Genomic DNA, 21,127 nt, shown 5'->3' with positions numbered 1-21,127 from the left:
GTGCCCTTTTTCTCTCTCTTTTTTCACTGAATAAACGGTATGGGGAGGAAAAAATGAAAACGGATTTTTTTTTTATTTGGGGATAACTGAATTTTAGAAAAGAAATATTATTGTGTGATTTTTGTTTGTTTGGGGGGAAGGGAGGAAAGGCCATGCTTTGACCAAAAAAAAAAAAAAAGTTTTGCATGAAAAATGTTGCTCAGCTCTAGCATTTATGCTTTTGCTAATCAGGAGTTTAGTGCTAACATGTCTTATCAGCTAAACTGAACTTTGTGATTACACAGTGCAGTAATATAATAGCATGACTACTCATTGCTCACACAATGGCTCCCTAGAAGCTCAATGGTATTCTTGGTCTCCTGTATTTTCACAATGCCACTTCCACCCTTGTTGAGAGGGGAAAGACAGGATGGCAATGTGCAGAGAGCTGGCATGCCAGAATGACAGGTTTCAGAGTAACAGCCGTGTTAGTCTGTATTCGCAAAAAGAAAAGGAGTACTTGTGGCACCTTAGAGACTAACCAATTTATTTGAGCATAAGCTTTCGTGAGCTACAGCTCACTTCATCGGATGCATACTGTATGCATCCGATGAAGTGAGCTGTAGCTCACGAAAGCTTATGCCAGAATGGAATGCTAGTGTTCTTTGAGATGGTCGTGCTGAAGGTTGATTGTTTTCCTGTAGTTATCCACCCATTTCTACAAGGTTCATTTTCTTCCTTTTGGGGTATAGGACTGAGTTACAATAGAGTTTTTTACAAAACTTTTTACAAAAATGGGGGGGGAGGAGTCAAAATGTTCTGCAGCAAATACCAAATTTTCATCAAAATATCAGAAACTAAAACAGTTTTGACAGGGATCCAGGATTCCACCTAGCAGGCTGCCTTGCCCGGATGCAGAACTGTATTTCCCTTTCATGAGGAATTTCAACATTTGGAGGTTTTGTTCCAAATCGGAATTAACCAAATTTCAAAATCTTGATTTCCTTCATGAAATGGAATTTCCATTGTCCAGCCAGTTCTAGCTTAAACAAGACGATGCACTTAAATATTATAGTGACAGGTGCCTTTAGAAACATCTAGGATAACCAAATTAGTTAATTTGGTAAGAGGCCAATATCAGACCATACATCATTATTATATTAGAACATATCAGAGCCCAGGGGAGTGTAAAAAAAAAAAAATATTCTCCCATCATTGTGAAGGCAATTGTATATATCTGCATAATTCTGTGTTGGAAAAAATACATTTTCATTGCGCAGCCTCTGGGTGCATTTATGACTTTAACACCTTGTATTAATACTAAAAGGAGCACATTGGGCAGCAAACAAACCGTTCCCCAGTTAAATGCCAACTGCGGAAAGCCCTGTTCAACAGGTCTTGGCTTTCAACAGGCCTTGTATCATGCTGTGAAGTTAACAGAATATGGTTCCACAGCTGAGGGCCCTCAATGAAAACCCCCGGCTACCAGCCTCAGAGTTTGAGGCCTTGTCGTCTCTATGAAAAACGATGTGTTCTTGAGTTAGGCTATGTCTACACTTACAGCAGCACAGCTGTACTGATAGCACTGTGCCACTCTAAGAGCGCTCATGTGGACGCATTTTGCTGACGGGAGAGAGCTCTCCCACTGACATAATAAAACCAGTTCAATAAGCAGAGGTAGCTGTGTCAGTGGGAGAGAGTCTCCTGCTGACCTAACACTGTGCACATGAGCGCTTATGCCAGAAAAATATATGTCACTCAAGGGAGTGGGGGGTTCACACCCCCCTGCGACAAAAGTTTTGTTGCCTTAAGTGCTAGTGTAGACATGGCCTTAGCTAACTGGAGGTAAAGTCCTAGCAAACACAAGGCAGTTTGTAGTTTCTACACAAGTTAGCAGGTCGAGTTAAAGATTGACTAACTCAGTTTAAGAACATGTCTTTTGTTCCCACTGAAGACAAGGCCAAAATATCAGAGTATCTTAGCTGACCTTGGAGGGTATTATGTATTGTTGGCGATGTATTCATGTAGTGTTTATACAATGCCAATAGTGAGCTAGATGGGGATTTAAGGTAACCAGAATTATACCATGTTAAGATCACAATTTACATGTACCTCCAATTAACATTCATAGGAGTTATTCAAACAAGTATCCTGGTCTGACCTCCCAAAGCATTGATTGAGGAATTAATTACTGAATTCCACTACCTGCCAGTGTCTGTGAGATGGGAACATTCCATTCTCACCACAGGGAAATGGCACTTTTGGCTGAGGCAGACTCCTTGGAATGTAGGGGAGTGGAATGATCTGACTTGTCTGGAAATAAAATGATGAATTCTGGCAACTATCGCCCAGTACCCTTAGGACTCTGAACACACATGGAGTTTTCCACGGGAAAATCCAATTCCCATCAATTTACTATTTTAATATCAATTTTTAAACATGATTTTTGTAACATCATGCTCCTCTAAAGAAATACACCTCCGGCTGTGAGGTCTTTGGTCCGATGCTGTGCAATAAAGTTAAGACATTGCATGTAATGATCTCCTCTATTGCTCCTGTCTAGAGCCCTACCAAATTCATGGCCATGAAAAGCTCGTCATGGAGCATGAAATCTGGTCTCCCCCCATGAAATCTGGTCTTTTGTGTGCTTTTACTCTATACTATACTGATTTCACAGGGGAGACTAGAGTTTCTCAAATTGGGGGGTCCTGACCGAAAAGGGAGGTGCAGGGGGGTCGCAAGGTTATTTTAGGGGGGATCATAGTATTGCCACCCTTACTTCTGTGCTGCCTTCAGAGCTGGGCGGCTGGAGAGTGGCGGCTGTTGGTCAGGCACCCAGCTCTGAAGGCAGCGCCCTGCCAGCAACAGCGCAGAAGTAAGGATGGCATGGTATAGTATTACCACCCTTACTTCTGCCTTCAGAGGTGGGTGGCCGGAGAGTGGCGACTGCCATCCTTACTTCTGCGCTGCTGCTGGCGGCTGCTCTGCCTTCAGAGCTGGGCTCCTGGCCTGCAGCCGCCGCTCTCCAGCTGCCCAGCTCTGAAGGTAGCACCGCTGCCAGCGCAGAAGTAAGGGTAGCAATACTGCAACCCCCCCTACAATAACCTTGTGGCCACCCCACAACTCCTTCTTGGGTCAAGACCCCAACATTTACAACACTGTGACATTTCAGATTTAAATATCTGAAATCATGAAATTTACCATTTTTAAAATCCTATGACTGTGAAATTGACCAAAATGGACAATGAATTTGGTAGGTCCCTACTCTTGTCCTCTAAAACGCTATAGTGTTGATTATAAATGAGTCTGAAATACATCTAGCATCGGACTATCCAAAACCTGATTTAGACCCAGCCTTGTGTTCTGAATAGGTTAGCAGTTATTCTTGTTAAGACTGACCCAAATGAAAAATGTTAAAAGGAATTTGCAAATGTTATGCTTGTCTGAACAGGAGTCATTCTGGAAAAGGTATTATGGGCATATTCATTTCTGAGGTTTCCCCCACCCCCCTATGCAGAATGCATTCAGATGAGGAAGGTTATGTTTTGGCTCACTCTCCTTCTTCCAATACCTATGCTGCTTATCACAGATGCCCTAGTTTAGTTGGAGGAAATTAAGGTGACCTCTACTAGTTCAAGGCTTTATGCAATTTGAATCAGTCATTAGTCACAAATTTCACTGTGCCGTGAATTTAAAGGACACTCCGTCTTTTGGAACTCTTCAACCTCTTACTTTACAAGTCACTCTTCTTTGCAGGCTGAAGGTAGGGAACCTGTTTTTGTTTTATGCATCTGACATTTGACACTGAATTAATTTATAAAACTTAAAATCGGCATGTAGATCTTCTTTGGCCCTTTTGCCTAATATCAAGTGACGTATCCTCTTCAGATCTATGGACCAAGTTCTGCAGCCCTTAATCAAGCAATTCACTTACATCGGAATTTTGCTCAGTTAATTTTGCTCAGCATTTGACACTCACATAAGGAAAGGACTATGTATCTGTAGAGGGAAGGACTCTGTGTCCCACACCAGTTACTTGTTCATTATCTGCTCTGTGTGTGTAATTGATTAGATTTATTTATGCAGGCCAGCCCACGAGTCAAGGCATGAGAGCATCAGGGAAATCTCTAGCTTCATCTCTGCTGGAAGGAACACCAACTTTAAAGTGCTTGGAGTGGAGAGGGGTAGAAGATGCTAAAAAGCTGGGCCCCAATTCTCCTCTGCTGCGCACCTCTGCAAAGAAGGTGTAAAATGCTGCCATTCTCATCTGGTAGGTTTGAGACCTATGCTGCAGTCACCGTCCACCGGTGTGAATAGCTGCACAAAGTGCCAGGCAGCGGGGAGCTGGGTCACTCTGGTTTATTTAAAGCATGTTAAATCAATAACATGTCATTAAAGTGGACTGTTGAGTAAGTGTCTGTCTGGGAAATGCTTTGTCCCCTGGGCTGCAAGAGCCCTGTTCTCAGGCACAGGCTTAAGCTGCTTGAATTGATTTCCTAGGGGAATATTTGGAAGAGGAATCTTGAGGATCCCATCAACCAAGAGCCATCCACCCTCCCCCTTTATTCTCTCTGAGCAAGCAAAGTGCTGGCAGCCAGGGCTGGACCCAAATCTTTTTGTAGCTGGCCACTGCAGTTGCTGGGTGAGCCAGGTCTGTTGGTTGTGGGGGAAGTGTCTTGCTCAAGGGTAGCATGACCTTCTCTCTCCCCTGCCTCAGGTTGCTTGTACTGCGTCTAGAATGCTCCCAGCGCCTACAGACCCAAGGACTTGGGAAATTAGGGCCAGGTCAGTGGTGACCAAATGCCACCATCAGGTGGCTGCTGGGGTGGCCTTTGGGAAATGAGTTAGGTCTCAGTGTAGTTCTTGGTGCAGAGGTGTTCGCTGTAAATCCCTGCCACAGCTGACACTTGGCACACAAAGCAGAGGCAAAGAACAGAATGGGCCACCCCTCTCACCTTAAAGGTGTTCCCACCTCAGGGTGTATTGGTGCAGGCAGCGCTGGGAGGGAGCTCACAGTGCCACCATCTGTATCCCATCTATTCTGTACTTAGTTCTCTAGGGTATACTGTTGAGTACCATGGGGATAGGCCCAGTGTTAGTTTGCTGGCAGATCTCCCTCAGCCTGCTCATACTCAAAGGACCAGTGCACTTCTGCTGGATTCCCCCAGTACTGCTGGTATTTTCAGGTGCCAGTTTTAAAGTGAAACACCATTGCACAGGGCTGTCAATCCACCCCCTTCAAGAAGAATTAAGAGTTGTAGTCTTAAAACAAACAAACAAAACCTACTAATGGAATGTTTTCATGCAATTACGTCATTCAAAGAAGCAGACTTTCACAAACTCAGAACAAATGGGTACGGTCTCCTGGGAAGAAAATATAAGGGAAAAAGGAGTTCAGGAGACAATATTAAAGGTGAAGCTGCAAACCATCCTGATGAGAAGGAAAGACAGGAAGGATAGTCCTGGCTCCATCAGAATGACCAGAAAATGAATCCTACAAAAAGAGGAAACATGGACAAGTTGCTAAGGGGGAGTATGAATGAATAGCACAAGCATGTAGGAACAAACTCAGAAAGGCAAACACCTGGTCTGCCCTTAAAATTAGATTGACCTAGCTAGATTGCTGAGGGCTGTGAAGAATTCTCCCATCAGTCTAGCTACCACCCAGCAGAGAAATGGATTAACTACACTGATTGATGGAAAAGCCCCTTCTGTTGCTGTAGGAAGTGTCTATACAACAGTACCACAGCTGCAGCGGCTGTAGTGTAGACGTTCCCTAAGGCACGAAATGAGGAACACCTAGCAAGGGACATAAAAGGGAATAAGATGATGTTCTTTAAATACATTAGGTGCAAGAGGAAGATGAAGGAAAGTGCAGGTCATGTACTTAACAGGGAAGGAGAGCTAATAACTGATGACTTCAAGAAGGCTGAGATATTTAATGCCTATTTTGCTTCAGTCTTCACTTAAGAAGGTTAATGGTGACCAGATACTCAACCCAATTAATATTAACAACAAGATTATAGAATACTGTATTTAGATAAGTTAGATGTATTCAAGTCAGCAGGACCTGACAAAATTCACCCTAGGGTACTTAAGGAACTAGCTGAAGCAATCTCAGAACTATTAGCATTTATATTCAATTACTCATGGAGGACATATGAGGTCCCAGAGGACTGGACGAGGGCAAACATAGGACCTATCTTTAAAAAGGGGAACAAAGAGGACCCAAGGAATTATACACCAGCCAGCCTAATTTTGATACCTGGAAAGATACTGGAACAAATTATTAAACTATCAATTTTTAAGCACCTAGAGGGTAATAACGTTGTAAGGAATAGCCAGCATGGATTTGTCAAGAACAAATCATGCCAAGCCAACCTGATTTCCTTCTTTGACAGGGCTACTGGCCTAGTGGTTAGTGGTGAAGCAGTAGATGTGATATATCTGGGTTTTAGTAAGGCTTTTGACACAATCCCACATGACATTCTCATAAGCAAACTAGGGAAATGTGGTCTAGATGAAATTACTATAAGATGGGTGTACAACTGGTTGAATGGATCGCTGTCAAACTGGGAGGGCATGTTTAGTGGTGTCCCGCAGGGGTCTGTCCTGAGTCTGGTACTATTGAATATTTTCATTAATGCATTGGATAATGGAGTGGAGAGTATGCTTATAAAATGTGTGGATGACACCGCGATGGGACGGGTTACAAGCACTTTGGAGGACAGGATTAGAATTCAAAATTACTTTGCCAAATTAGAGAATTGGTCTGAAATCAACAAGATAAAATTCAATAAAGACAAATGTAAAGTACTTCATTTACGAATGAAAAATCAAATGTACAACTACCAAATGGGGAATGACCGGCTAGGCAGCAGTATTGCTGAAAAAGATCCAGGGGTTATAATGGATCACAAATTGAAGGAGTCAACAATGTGATGCAAGTTTCGAAAAGGTCAGTGTTATTCTGAGGTGTATTAACTTCGGATGTAAGAAATGGTAGATAATTGTCTTGCTGTACTCAGCACTGGTGAGACCTCAGCTAGAGTTCCGTGTCCATTTCTTGTTATCATACTTCAGGAAAGATGTGGATAAATTGGAGTCCAGAGGAGAGCAACAAAAATGATCAAAGGTTTAGAAAACATGGCCTATGCAGAAGCGTTAAAAAAAAACTGGGCAAGTTGGGTCTTGAGAAAAGAAGAGTGAGGGAAGACCTGAACACAGTCTTTAAATATGTTAAGGGCTGTTATGAAGATGACAATCACTTAGGCCTGGTCTACACTTAAAAATTAGCTTGACCTGGCTATATTGCTCAGGGCTGTGAAAAATTTCACATCCTGAGTGCTGAAGTTAAGTTGACTTAACTCCTGGTGTAGATGTGACTAGGCCAATGGGAGAATTCTTCCATTGATATAGCTACCACCTCTCGGAGAGGTGAATTAACTACAGGCAGAAAACTCACTTCCGTCGAGGTAGGCAGCATTTCCCAGCAAGGCAGCACTGTAGCTGTGCCGTGGTATGTAAACATACCCTCAGTCTCTCTGGCTCAGATTTCAAAGGACTTTAGGAGCCTGAATACCTTTGCAGATCTGTGCCCCACTTCTCCATCTGTAAAATGGGGATAATAGCATTTCCCTGCCTTTGGGGGTGTTCTGGTACTATGGTGAAGCAAGGGCGGGTCACAGAAGAACCTTGATAGAGTATTCTTTTCTTGGAAATGACAATTTCTGTGTTAAACACCTCTTCAAATTCTTTAGCTTATGCACTGGGTCATGAGTCTTCATGCTGAATTCTCAGTACGAGAGACAGGATGTGATGCACAAAAATTGATGGAGGCCACAGAGCATGACTCATCAGCTGGGAAACTTAAAACGATGTGGTTTTATGAAGAAAAAGAGCAACAAGCAAGATTTTGTTTTGTTTTCTCAGGAAAATTTGGTTTTACAGGATAGTGCCTTGTAAACAAATGTCTCGTCAGGTACTTTCTTTCCACATGCGGCTATCAATAGAGAAGGCGGGGGGGGGGGCACTTTGTTATGCCAGTGTTTCATCACTGGGGACAGGATATAGATGTTACAAAGACCACAGAGATCTCTGTTGTGGTTTAGGGAATATAGCTTTAACTCAAGCTATACAATGACATTGCAATAGAAGGTAAACTTGGTGTCAAACAAACAGTCTTTTGGGTAAAAAAATTACCTGTTTCCTAAACTGAAAAGTTTCACAAAATATTGTGGACCCTACTGAAATTCTCTACTTTCTGGGATACACAATTTTTATCAAAGCTTTTGTTAAACTTTATAGAAATTTCTTATTTATAGAAAACCAGGTTTTCATAACCAGTTTTTTTATATTGATCCATTTTCAAAACAAAAATGAATTTGAAATTTCTTCTTCCTCCCCCTCCTGCCCCCCAAAAAACCCTTAGAGATTTTTTCTTCCCATTTCTGACTAGTTCTAGCTAAAACAACCAACATTCAATCCACTTGTTGAAAACCTTTCAGCTCCTGTTTTCAGTGTGCCCTTGTTGCCAAGAAGGCTAACTACATTTTTGGGCTGTATAAGTAGGAGCATTGCCAGCAGATCGAGGGATGTGATCATTCCCCTCTATTCGGCATTGGTGAGGCCTCGTCTGGAGTACTGTGTCCAGTTTTGGGCCCCACACTTCAAGAAGGATTTGGAAAAATTGGAAAGAGTCCAGCGGAGGGCACAAAAATGATTAGGGGACTGGAGCACATGACTTATGAGGAGAGACTGAGGGAACTGGGATTATTTAGACTGCAGAAGAGAAGAATGAGGTAGCTGCTTGATAGCTGCTTTCAACTACCTGAAAGGGGGTTCCAAAGAGGATGGATCTAGGCTGTTCTCAGTGGTACTAGATGACAGAACAAGGAGTAATAGTCTCAAGTTGCAGTGGAGGAGGTTTAGTTGGATATTAGGAAAAACTTTTTCATTAGGGGAGGGTGGTGAAGCACTGGAATGGGTTACCTAGGGAGGTGGTGGAATCTCCTTCCTTAGAGGCTTTTAAGGTCAGGCTTGACAAAGTCCTGGCTGGGAAGATTTAGTTGGGGATTTTCCCCTGCTTTGAGCAGGGGATTGGACTAGATGACCTCCTGACGTCCCTTCCAACCCTGATATTCTATGACAGGTGAAGTAAACATTGTGGAGGGGGGAAAAAATAAATGAATAAAGCAGCTAAGGCCCTGACCCTTGCAAAGGTCCCCCTGAAATTAGTGGGTGTTATGCTTTCATAAAGGCTAAGGGATCAGATTAATCTGAACTGAGAGCCATGAACAGGGACACTGAAAAGGTTTGTTTTGCAATGACAAGTTTGCATGTTTCTCAATCACTCTTTAAGCTGGAAAAAGAAAAGGAGTACTTGTGGCACCTTAGAGACTAACCAATTTATTTGAGCATAAGCTTTCGTGAGCTACAGCTCACTGCATCAGATGCATGCAGTGGAAAATACAGTAGCAGGTATATATACACAGTACATGAAAAGATGGGAGTTGCCTTACCCTGGGGGAGGGTCAGTGCTAACGAGACAATTTAATTAACAGTAGAATACCAAGGGAGGAAAAATCACTTTTGTAGTGGTAATGAAGGTGGCCCATTTCAAACAGTTGACAAGAAGGTGTGAGTAACAGTAGGGGGAAATTAGTTTTTGTAATGACCCTCACGAAATGTAGCTCACAAAAGCTTATGCTCGAATAAATTTGTCAGTCTCTAAGGTGCCACAAGTACTCCTTGTTCTTTTTGCGGATACAGACTAACACAGCTGCCACTCTGAAACCTGTCTTTAAGCTGGGAATTTCCATGAACAGCAGCCTTCTTGGTGGTATCTTGGTATCTTTGCGCGGAAGTGCAGAGGTGCTTGAGTATGAGAAACGATGGGAAAAGTAGCTCAAAATTAAACCTGGGATTTGATTTAATGGAAAGTCAAAGACTCTGGCGAGTTCTTATTTCAGCCGAACCACTTTGCCTATCTGCATTACGTTAATGGAAAGGTTAAAAAGAAGAAGGGAGACTCCTCGGGTCGTGTCAATAGTTAAACAATGATTGGGCCAGCTTTACATAGTGCAGGTTCCTAGCTCACTCTCTTGCTCCTTTGGGCTGAGACCACTGAGGCAACATACACACACAGGCCCATGGAAAGGAGCACGGCAGATCTTGTGTGACCTCTTCCAGGAACCCTAGGAGAAGGTTGGAGCTTTATCCAGCTTTCTGTCAGAGGTAATGACAGCTCTGCTTGATGCAGGGTCTTTTGAGAGAGGCAGGTAGGAAATCCCAGAAGGCAAGTTTTCCAAGGATAAGCACAGAAGCTATGTTAAATATGGTATATAGCTGGTTCAAGTTGGTCATTTAAGGCAGCTATTTCAGACAAAGAGGCCCTGTCAGGCACCTCAAAACATTGATGATCATCTGGTTGCTGTAAAGAATGAAGGGTTTAAGGAATCTCACCTTCTTTTTTGACAATATTGAGAACCTGATGAGCTATGGTTTCATAAAAATAAAATCTTAATAATTTGAATTACTTTCACCTTCCAGGCCATTAGAAATTCAGGGAGAGAGAGGTGGGGTTGTGATAGAAAATGAAAATGAACTTTAGAAAGAGAAAAGGAGGACTTGTGGCACCTTAGAGACTAACAAATTTATTTGAACATAAGCTGATTTATATTCTTCAAATAAAACAAATGTGATTATTATAATTAAATGATGCTGTGGTGATTAAGTAATAGTTCAGATATTAACCCCACCATGTCATGGCCATAGTCAGCCAATTACTTTGTGCATCAGATTCGCTGCGCAGTTTCAGATGAATATAGTATAGTCCATATTCCATTTCATTCCATATAATGGTATAGCTATAGCTGGCTGATTCCACCCCAGAGGTAGCTGCTAGATATTAAGAGAGACAAGGTGGGTGAGGTAATATCTTTTAATGGACCAACTTCTGTTGGGGAGAGAGAGAGAGAAGTTTTTGAGCTACACAGAACTCTTCTTCAGGTCTGGGAAATTAACTCCAAATTTGTCATGAATGGTCCCTTGAAATACGTGCTAAGCACTTATGCTAAACAATCTGTTCCACCTTCTATTTACCTGGGACACTCTGAGCTAGTTTCCCAGAAGAAGAGCTCTGGGTAAGCTCGAAAGCTTGTCTCTCACCCAGAGAAGTTGGTCCAATAGAAGATATTACCTCACCCACCTGGTCTCTGTATTGACAGTATAGGCAGGGTCTCTGACTGGCATGTACTTGGGAGCAGCTAGCTTGTCCTGCCGCACAGGCTGCTACGTTCCATTTTCAGTGAGGTAGCAAGAGTATGGCTCCTTCATCCGGGGGTCATGCCCCCAGCTCCAAGTGTGGACATACCCACAGAGACGCCGGTGATAAATGCTAAAGATAAAAGTGCAGTATAAATGCTAACACTCCTGAATGCTACATTTCCTTTTAAGTTCTGGACATTTTGGGGACACAGAGGGGTGCTCTAACATTCTCCTCTTGCATTAGTTGGCTCTCAGACTAAACCATCTCTTTGGAACACAGTGTAGGGACGCCGCTGGGCTTGTTGCCGTGTACTGGTAGGCGTTCTTCCAGCTCTGTTTCATGCTTCTGTGCCTGCGCTGGGCCTGTGGGACACTCTGAAGCTTGCGCTGGAACTGCACGTTCCGAGAAGCAGCCTCCCTGCCATGTCATTAGGAGCCTTTCTGTTTCAGCACTGTTACTTCAGCGCTCTCTGCTCAGTGACACTGAGTTCCTGGAGACAGAGGGAGCGTGCATCACACTTCCCTGATTTGTTTTCAAGAGAAAACTCCCTCCCTCCCTCCCTTCCTCCTCTCTCTCTCCCTTTTTTTACAAGCCAGCTCATGATGTCATGAAGCAGGTTGCGGGAGCCTTGGAGTCTGACAAGTCTTTGTAGACCATTGGCTGGCTGGCTGGGAGGAGGGAGCGGGAGGGATTATCTTTCTTCTTGCCTCCAATTTGACCTCTTTGCCAGCAGATTGTTCTGATTTTCCACATGGAAGAATTTAGGGACCCTCTCTAAAGTTCAAACTTCTGCCAACCTTCCTAATTCAAGCACCATGGTGCCGATAGTAGAGTTGTGGGTGTCTGCATAAAGGGAGGCAGACTGCACCATAGAAATCACAAACTCTACTAGTTTCATGCAAGAATTTGGTCACTGGAAACATAGGCAACATTGCGTAGTTTTTGATAGTAGAAACTTTCCCTGGAGCACCAGGGAATGGTGTAAATTCCAGCTCAAAGAAGACATACCCACACTAGCTCTGATTGAGCTAGCGCACTAAATGTAGGGTAGCAGTGGTGGTGCAAGTGGTAGGAGGGACTAGCTACCCCAAGTACACACCCATCCAGGACTCTTAAGTACATGCTCAGGGCAACTAGCCCCTCCGTTCTCTTGCAATGCCGTGGCTACCCTCTATATTTAGGTTTCAGAGTAACAGCCGTGTTAGTCTGTATTCGCAAAAAGAAAAGGAGTACTTGTGGCACCTTAGAGACTAACCAATTTATTTGAGCATAAGCTGTAGCTCACGAAAGCTCATGCTCAAATAAATTGGTTAGTCTCTAAGGTGCCACAAGTACTCCTCCTCTATTTTTAGCGCACTAGCTCGATCAAAGCTAGTGCGGGTATGTCTCCTTGTGCTGGAATTTACACCTCTAGCTCAACGTGTAGACATACCCTAAAAGTCAGTGTAAGAATTTGGCCTTGGATTAATAAAAATGGTACAATATTTGCTCATCTCTCCTTTCCAGTTCTGTTAGGTACAGTGCCTAGCACAATAGGTTCTCGGTCTATGCCTGGAGCTGTGACGCATTACCACAATACAAATAATAAATAATTATAATAGGTCCCATCCAATACTGGATCATCTGCTCTTGTTGCACATTCCTTCTGGTGCCACATATTGTAAACTGAATTGGGGGTAACTCTGGTAATTAGTTACCAGTCAAATGAGCTGAAGGGGTACTGAATTTGGAAAAATCTCAGATCTTTCAAGATATGGGCAGGCCCTGGCACACTTTAAAATAATAACTTTGCGTGTACATATGCTTGAAACCTGCTTCACTGATCATAGCTGATCTAAAGTGATTATTAAAAGGGAAACAGGGAAGAAAAGAACTCAAGCACTATTCAAACTCTCTAATAATAATGGTAAATTATTCTACAAATGCACGTGTCCAAGCCTCAGATCACTTCCAAATCTAAGTGCTTATGAACACTTGAAGTGCTCCACTGGTTTTAAATCATTGTGCAGGACTGAATGATTTAAACTAGCAAAGCACTTTTCTTTTGCATTTTTTCTTTTTCTTTTTTTTATGAACACTTCAATTTGGAAGCGAGTCAAATACTTTAGCTTAGTGGTTCAGGACATATTGAACCGATTTAGAAATACGTCTACAAATGAAACAGTAAATTATATTTTAAAACCCTTTTGTTTGAGAGATTTTAAGAAGCAAGGAGAGACGCTGGAGCTGGGATATGTTAGCGGGGCAGGTGACTCCTATGTAGGAGTAACTGCTTGAGTGCTCGGTTTCAGAGTGGTAGCCATGTTAGTCTGTATCAGCAAAAACAACGAGGAGTCCTTGTGACACCATAGAGACTAACTCATTTATTTGGGCATAAGCTTTTGTGGGCTAAAACCCACTTCATCAGATGCATGGAGCGGAAAATACAGTAGCAGGTATATATACACAGTACATGAAAAGATGGGAGTTGCCTTACCAAGTGGGGGGGGGGTCAGTGCTAACGAGACAATTCAATTAACAGTAGAATACCAAGAGAGGAAAAATCACTTTTGTAGTGGTAATGAGGGTGGCCCATTTCAAACAGTTGACAAGAAGGTGTGAGTAACAGTAGGGGAAAATTAGTTTTTGTAATGACCCATCCATTCCCAGTCTTTATTCAGGCTTAAGTTGATGGTGTCCAGTTTGCAAATTAATTCCTGTTCTGCAGTTTCTCATTGGAGTCTGTTTTTGAAGTTTTTTGCTGTTGAAGAATTGCCACTTTTAAGTCTCTTATTGAGTGACCAGAGAGATTGAAGTGTTCTCCTACTGGTTTTTGAATGTTATAATTCCTGATGTCAGATTTGTGTCCATTTATTCTTTTGCGTAGAGACTGTCCAGTTTGGCCAATGTACATGGCAGAGGGGCATTGCTGGCACATATCACATTGCTCGATCACACTAGTGCATGAGCAGATCTGTCCATGTGCTGCCTCATATGCCCGGTCCATTGCTTTGAAGTGCTGACATTCCATCTTTGGCTACGGGCAGCTCTACACTATAAAATTCAGCTGTGCTGCTCTAGCGCATCTGGTGAAGATGCTCTCAGCAGACGGAAGAGAGCTCTCCCGTTGGCTTAATAACGCCACCTCCATGAGAGGCGATAGCTATGTCAGCAGGAGAAGCTCTCCCACCGACCTAGCACTGGCAACATGGCGGGTTACGGCTGGTATAACTACATCACTCAGGGGGTGGATTTTTCACAACCCTGAGGTCATGTCTACACTTACCTCCGGAGCGATCGATCCAGTGGGAGTCAATTTATCACGTCTAGTGAAGATGCGATAAATCGACAGCCGAGCACTCTCCCGTCGACTCCGGTACTCCACTGGAGTGAGAGGCGTAGGCAGAGTCGACGGGCGAGCATCAGCAGTCGACCTACCGCAGTGAAGACACCGTGGTAGATAGCTCTAAGTATGTAGATTTTAGCTACGCTATTTGCGTAGCTGAAGTTCCATAACTTAGACCGACTTAGCTTGCCCAACCCCATAATGTAGACCAGGCTTAAGTGAGATACTGAAGTATATAGTGTAGACTTGTCCTGTGTCTACACTACCAGCAAATGGTGTGATTGCCCGGCTTGTGCACGCATGCTTGTGCTAGCTCTCAGCAAGCTAGAGCAAGTATAAATAGCAGCATAGCCACAGCGGCATGGATAGAGGTAGCAGAGGCATTGCTGAGCCATGCCAAGTATTACTCACCAATTTCAGGCAGGGTTGTACTCAGAAGGGCTCAGCTGTGCTTCCATAGCTGCACTGCTCTTTATACTCACACTAGCTTACTGAGAGTTAGCAGGAGTATGTCTACATGAGCAGGAGCACTCACACCCCTAGTCCATAGCATAGACTGAGCCTCTGATAAATGGTCCTTTGCTGCAGCACTTACTGTCCTGGGAAAATTTCCACTCCTGAAGTTGTAGTGTTAAAGGTAGACTTGAATTGAAATGTTCCATATTGGGAGGAGAAGAAAGCATATGCAGTACCTAAGACCAATAGAAATCTTCCCACAAATCCTTTAAATAAGCAGTTTCCTCCAGTGTTAGCAATCCAAACACTGGATCCTAGTGCATGAGACTCCAAAAGTGAAACTGTACAGTGAGGTGACAGGCAAAGAGTCAGCAAACAGCATAAATTGTGAAAAAGTCAAGTGAACTTTAAAAATCCCCGTATGCATGTTATAATCACTGCAGATTATTAAACGTGGCAGATTTGTAATTACTTTTAACCTAACATTGTCCCATTAATGTGCACAGATCTCTAGTGAAAACTGTTAGCTAACGATGCCTGCCTGAGTGCCAGACAAGTGGCAAATGACTTCTTCCGCTTTGCTTATTCACTTGAAAGAATTGCTTAGTGTTCTTTCACCAAGGATAGTTGCCGTACCTCTGAGATTAGAGCTCTGCCCCCTGGTCTAGCTGAGTTCTGGGCTGTATAAAACCTCCAAAACAAAACTCCATCAGAGCTAGGAAATCGAGGAAGCCTGTCATTGTCACTGGGAAATGCATGCAGTATTAAGGAAACCAACCTTATACACTCAGACATGAGCTGAGGTTTCCCTGTCATGTAATGTGGCTAGTATGAGGGACCAATCCAGCCACAGCAGGGAGGGGGAAACGGGCACATCAGAACATGCCAGGTCAAGTCACAAAGATGGCATTAGCTGGATCATTTCAGTGGTGTCTCGGTGATGTGGGTTGTTTGTTTGTTTGTTTTTTGTCTCTAATACCGTCACCTTCCTAAAATGACTGAGAGCTTTTTGTGTGCCTTATCTTTTAAAGGGCTTGAATACAGTCTTTGCCCATGTTTGAGGTCCAGCAAAGCTAATGCTGAATCAACTGCTACTGTATATGAATGGCTTTTGGTGTAGATAGGGTGACCAGATGTCCCGATTTTACAGGGACAGTCCCAATATTTGGAGCTTTTTCTTATATAGGCACCTATTATCCCCCACCCCGTCCCAATTTTTCACACTTGCTATCTGGTCACCCTAGGTGTAGAGGGGGCTAAAATCCAGCCTTGTGCTGTTAGCACTTTAATCAATAGTTCTGTCTCTCGACTGCTGGATAAACAGTCCTTAGTGGTGGTGGTGTGGCATGTGGAGAGACTTCTCTGGTAATATTTGTCATGAGTCCTGCAGGAAATCGCAGGTAAGTGAAGCTATGGAGAGATAAGAAAGGAGAAGGCGCACTACTGCAGGTGGATAGTGGGCGATTTGGCAGATTACAAAGGGCTCTGGGTTGCTGAAAGGGGCCTAGATGAGCCAAAGGCAACAGTCTGGAGAAGCACAAAGGGAATTGAGCATAGCAAGGCTCAGAAGGGTAACTGAGAAGCTCAGAGACCCAGAGAGGCTGTAGAAAATGCAGACAGTAAGGACCTTTAGTAGCTGTGAGGTGAAGCACAGAGCCACCAAAGAGGTTCAGATGTCAGTGGACACAGAGTCTACATCTGTGCACTAAGGTAATAATCAGGCCTGTTTAGGATTTTGTGGGGCATAATTTATAAATGAATATAACTACCGGGCCACCCACAGATCACTTATGCCTACCAAAGCAAGGCTTGCAGGTGGGACTGTCCTCTCCCACCACCTTCAACGTGCCATCTGCCTTGCTGTTTCCAGACCCATGATCACCAGCTGCCTTGTGGGTTCCCGGTATTTCCCAGAGACACTGGGACAGAGTGAGTGGTTGGTCAACCATAAATGAATTAATCAGGCTTCATAGTCACTCTTTCAGAACTCACAGGGAAAGTTATTTACGGGGTTAGTCATGTATGACCCCAAATATACAGCCCTGTGCTATTGGAAGCTGAGAGAATCAAAGGAAGCCCAGCATGGACTGGACTGGCTTAGCCCCAAAGAGTGCCTATTTCAGACTCACTTCATGTTTAGGTACCTCATGTCTAATGGATAGGGTACTGGTCTGCGGGTCAGAAGATCTGAGATCTGTTCCAAGCTTTGCCACTGACTTGCTGTGTGATATTGGGCAATGTCACGTCACTTATCATTTCACGCAACCGCTTTGTGCGTCAGTTTCCCCTTCTGTACAATGGGTATAATGATATCTCCTTTGAAAAGCACTGTGAGATCCTCCGATGAAAAGTGCAAGAAGAGCTAAATATTATTATTACTATAAATGTCCATTTGGTTCAGTTATAATAAACTAGGATGAGAAAATTGGCAGTTTAGGAATATTTCATAAATCCCTTTGTAATCTCTTTACCCACAGAATTTCATTCTCTTGTATCAAGTCCTGCTAACTAGGTCTTGTTTAAAATCACTTTCATTATGTATTTTAATTCACTTTCATTATGTGTATACTTCCTGTTCTTCTGTGACACCGAGTATTTCCTGCAGATATTCAGGGGTCTTAATTTCATTTAGTTTTGAAGTGGGTGTGTTATACCCTTTTCTTTTCTTTTTTTTTAATCAGAGATGGCCCGGGGTGGTTTTTCAGTACAGGTAAGCATGGAAGCACATGCGTAGCACCGGGACATACTTACACCAATTTGAGAAACAGGATTCTTCCACTCTGCCTAATAAAACTAGGAGGTATCAACATTTGCAGTGTTTGAAAGCAGGAAAACGTGTTGCAAAAAATGAAGGGTTGTCAAATGATTAAAAAAATTAATCGTGATTAATCGCAAGATTAAAAAAATGAATTGTGATTCATTGCTGTTTTAATCGTACTTTTAAACAATAATAGAATACCAATTTAAATTTATTATAAATATTTTTGGATTTTTTCTACCTTTTCAAATATATAGATTTCAATTGCAACACAGAATACAAAGTGTACAGTGCTCACTTTATATTATTATTTTTTATTACAATTATTTGCACTGTAAAAAAGATAAAAGAGAGTGCAATCTACAAGTTGAAGCATGAAGGGGCAGATGAATTTTTTAGCATATCTAGCACGTAAATACCTTCCAATACTGGTTACAACAGTGCCATGCGAACACCGGTTCTCACTGTTAGGTGACATTGTAAATAAGAAATGGGCAGCATTATCTCCCGTAAATGTAAACAAACTTGTTTGTCTGAGTGACTGGCTGAACAAGAAGTAGGACAGAGTGGGGACTTGTAAGCTCGAAAGTTTTACATTGTTTTGTTTTTGAGTGCAGTTATGTACAAAAAATGATTCTACATTTGGAAGTTGCACTTTCATGATAAAGAGATTGCACTACAGTACTTGTATGAGATGAATTGAATGAGGTGAATTCTTTTTTACAGTGCAAATATTTGTAATAAAAAATAATATCAAGTGAGCACTGTACACTTTGTATTCTGTGTTGTAATTGAAGTCAATACATTTGAAAATTTGTCAAGAAACATCCACAAATATTTATAATAAATATAAGTTGGTATTTATTATTGTTTAACAGTGCGATTAAAACTGTGATTAATCGCGATTAATTTTTTTAATCGAGTTAATTTCTTTTGAATGAATCGCTTGAGTTAAGTGTGATTAATCACAGTTTTAATCGCACTGAGAGCCCTAGAAAAATGAATTTATCTTTGTTTGGGGTGGTTGCAGTGATCTCTACATCAGGCACATGCTGGAATTAGTCTTTTAGCCATGCTCTGACAGCAGTACGAACCACCTCAGAAAGTCAGCCAGGCCTATTTATAGAAAGGATGTTTGAGGTAACATCTTTACCTCAGATGCACTGTCTCTACTTGTGAGCACAGCTTAGGAGGGAAAGTGATGCCAGATGAAAAAGTAGCTTCAAGCTCCCTGGCTTATTTTGACACAGGTATTGGAATCAGATCTATAGCAAGACTAGAAAGCTCTGCAAATTCAAACATTGTCTGTGTGTGGCTGGAAAAGAAAAATTGGAAGAGAAAAAGCCAGAGGAAGGTTCCTCAAGCCAAACCTTTACAAATGTACAACGTACAGGTCAAGATATCACTGCCTTAATAACACAGGAACTATTAGTCCATAGTGAGCAATCACAAAGTGGTTTGAGGTTGGCCTGCAAAGTTTGCTGACCCCTCTGAACAAGACATGACTTGTGTCATAACAGCCTAGTATAGAGCATACTTCTATGAGGGGGTACCGTGGAATGAGGGTATCTCCACATGTTACATCAAATCTTGACGCTCAAATCTGTTCAAGGCATAATATTTGGCAAAAATGAAGCAGAGTTTACTTGCCTGCCCCAAAATGAAACAAACACAGACCTAGGGCCTGATCCAACTGTGACTGAAATTAATGAGAGCTAGTTCTGGACAATGACAACTGTAAAATTTTGATTCAACATGACAAATGTGAGGGTCATAAACAGGTGAAAGGGGTGGGAAGGGGAGAGGCCGAAAGTGACAATGAGATCCCTTCTCATGGGTGAGATGGCAGACGTGTTTAAGAAGGATTTGTCTGAGGTGACAGAGGTCACTTGGCCAATATGCTTGGGGAAGGCATTCCAAGAGCAAGGGGCATACGAAGGAATGGAGAATGTTCATGAGAGGAAAGGAGGGTCATTAGGAGAAAGGTGCCATTGACAGCGTTGGAAATGGCGTGGAAAGTTGGAAACATAAAATGAGTTTGAATGACGCAGATCCTTGAAGGCAAGGACAAGAAGTTCAGAAGCACAATAGGCCTCCAGCAAAGTGATCCAATGAGAGTGGTGACCTATTCAAAGCAAAGGTTCACAATCCATCTTATTTATTTGTATTGCAGTAGCTAGCAGCTAGAGGACCCAATCAAAAGTAGGGCCTTATTGTACAAAGCACTGTACCCACACATGGTAAGAGACAGTTCCTGCCCCAAAGAGCTTACAATCTAAACAGCTAAGACTGGGGAAAAGGAAGTATTATTATCCGCATTTTATAAATGGGAACTGAGGCCCAAAGAGATGAAGTGACTTGTTCAAAGTCACACAGAGAGTCTGTGGAACAGCTGGGAACTAAACCCAGATCTCCTGGATCCCACTCCAGTGCCTCTGTCACAAGCAAATCCTTCCTCTTGCTATCAAGTTCTAGAATACTGCTTTTCTCTGCATCTAGGGTGGCTTGGTAAAAGCAAAGTTGTTTACTTATTGCTAGTCCTTTTTTATAGAGCTTTTAAAGGATTTAGTACCTACATTTGTGCCAGAGGTTGTCTTCTGCCAGGAGGATTATGAGACAACATTGATAGGATAATCACTTGTGCTCTGTGGTAGAGAGAGTTTATCTTGAGGTCATCCTAAAGGTCACTGCACCTCTATGGAATTTGCTCTGACAGGGGCCCAATTTCCATGTAGAGAACGCTATTGAAAATACCATTGGAGAAGCTGAAGAGTTGGAGGTACTCTTTGAACTGGCTTTAATAGAAGTTTGATGAATGCTTAAAGTCCTAAGTTAAGGTTCTGAGCAAGGCATCTGGTTGCCTCAGGACACTGTAACTAGAAAACTCACATCCTTCTGAGAGAAGCTTAAGTGAAAGGCACCCCTAAACTCTTCTTAAGGAAGGTTTCCCTCTTATGCTACTTCTCAGTGTGTGGCATTTTTCCTTCCTTCTTTCATTCCCATCCCCAGAACCAAGCCAACACACCCAGACTCTTTAGCCCTTGTCCCATAGTTGTCCTGGCCTCGTCCTGAAGTTCCTCATCAGAATCTGAAAGTCATCTCCAAGTCAATGGCCTCTGAGCAAAAACTCTCCCCACAAGCTGAGAGAGAGAGCAGCTGCAGGTAGTGTACCCCTGGCTGGCTGCTGTTCAGAGAGGCTTTACTATAGCTCCTCCATATGAGATCATGGCTTTTACAGCACCTACAGCCCTGTTCTCTTGTCTTCAAAAAACACCTCTGGCTACCCTTTCATTTACCAGTAATATATCCAATTACCAAACAAGAATGATACATACTTGGT

The sequence above is a fragment of the Natator depressus genome, chromosome 2 (assembly GCF_965152275.1).
Source record: "Natator depressus isolate rNatDep1 chromosome 2, rNatDep2.hap1, whole genome shotgun sequence".
In the NCBI taxonomy this organism is placed as follows: Eukaryota; Metazoa; Chordata; order Testudines; family Cheloniidae; genus Natator; species Natator depressus.
This window is presented reverse-complemented; position numbering follows the sequence as displayed.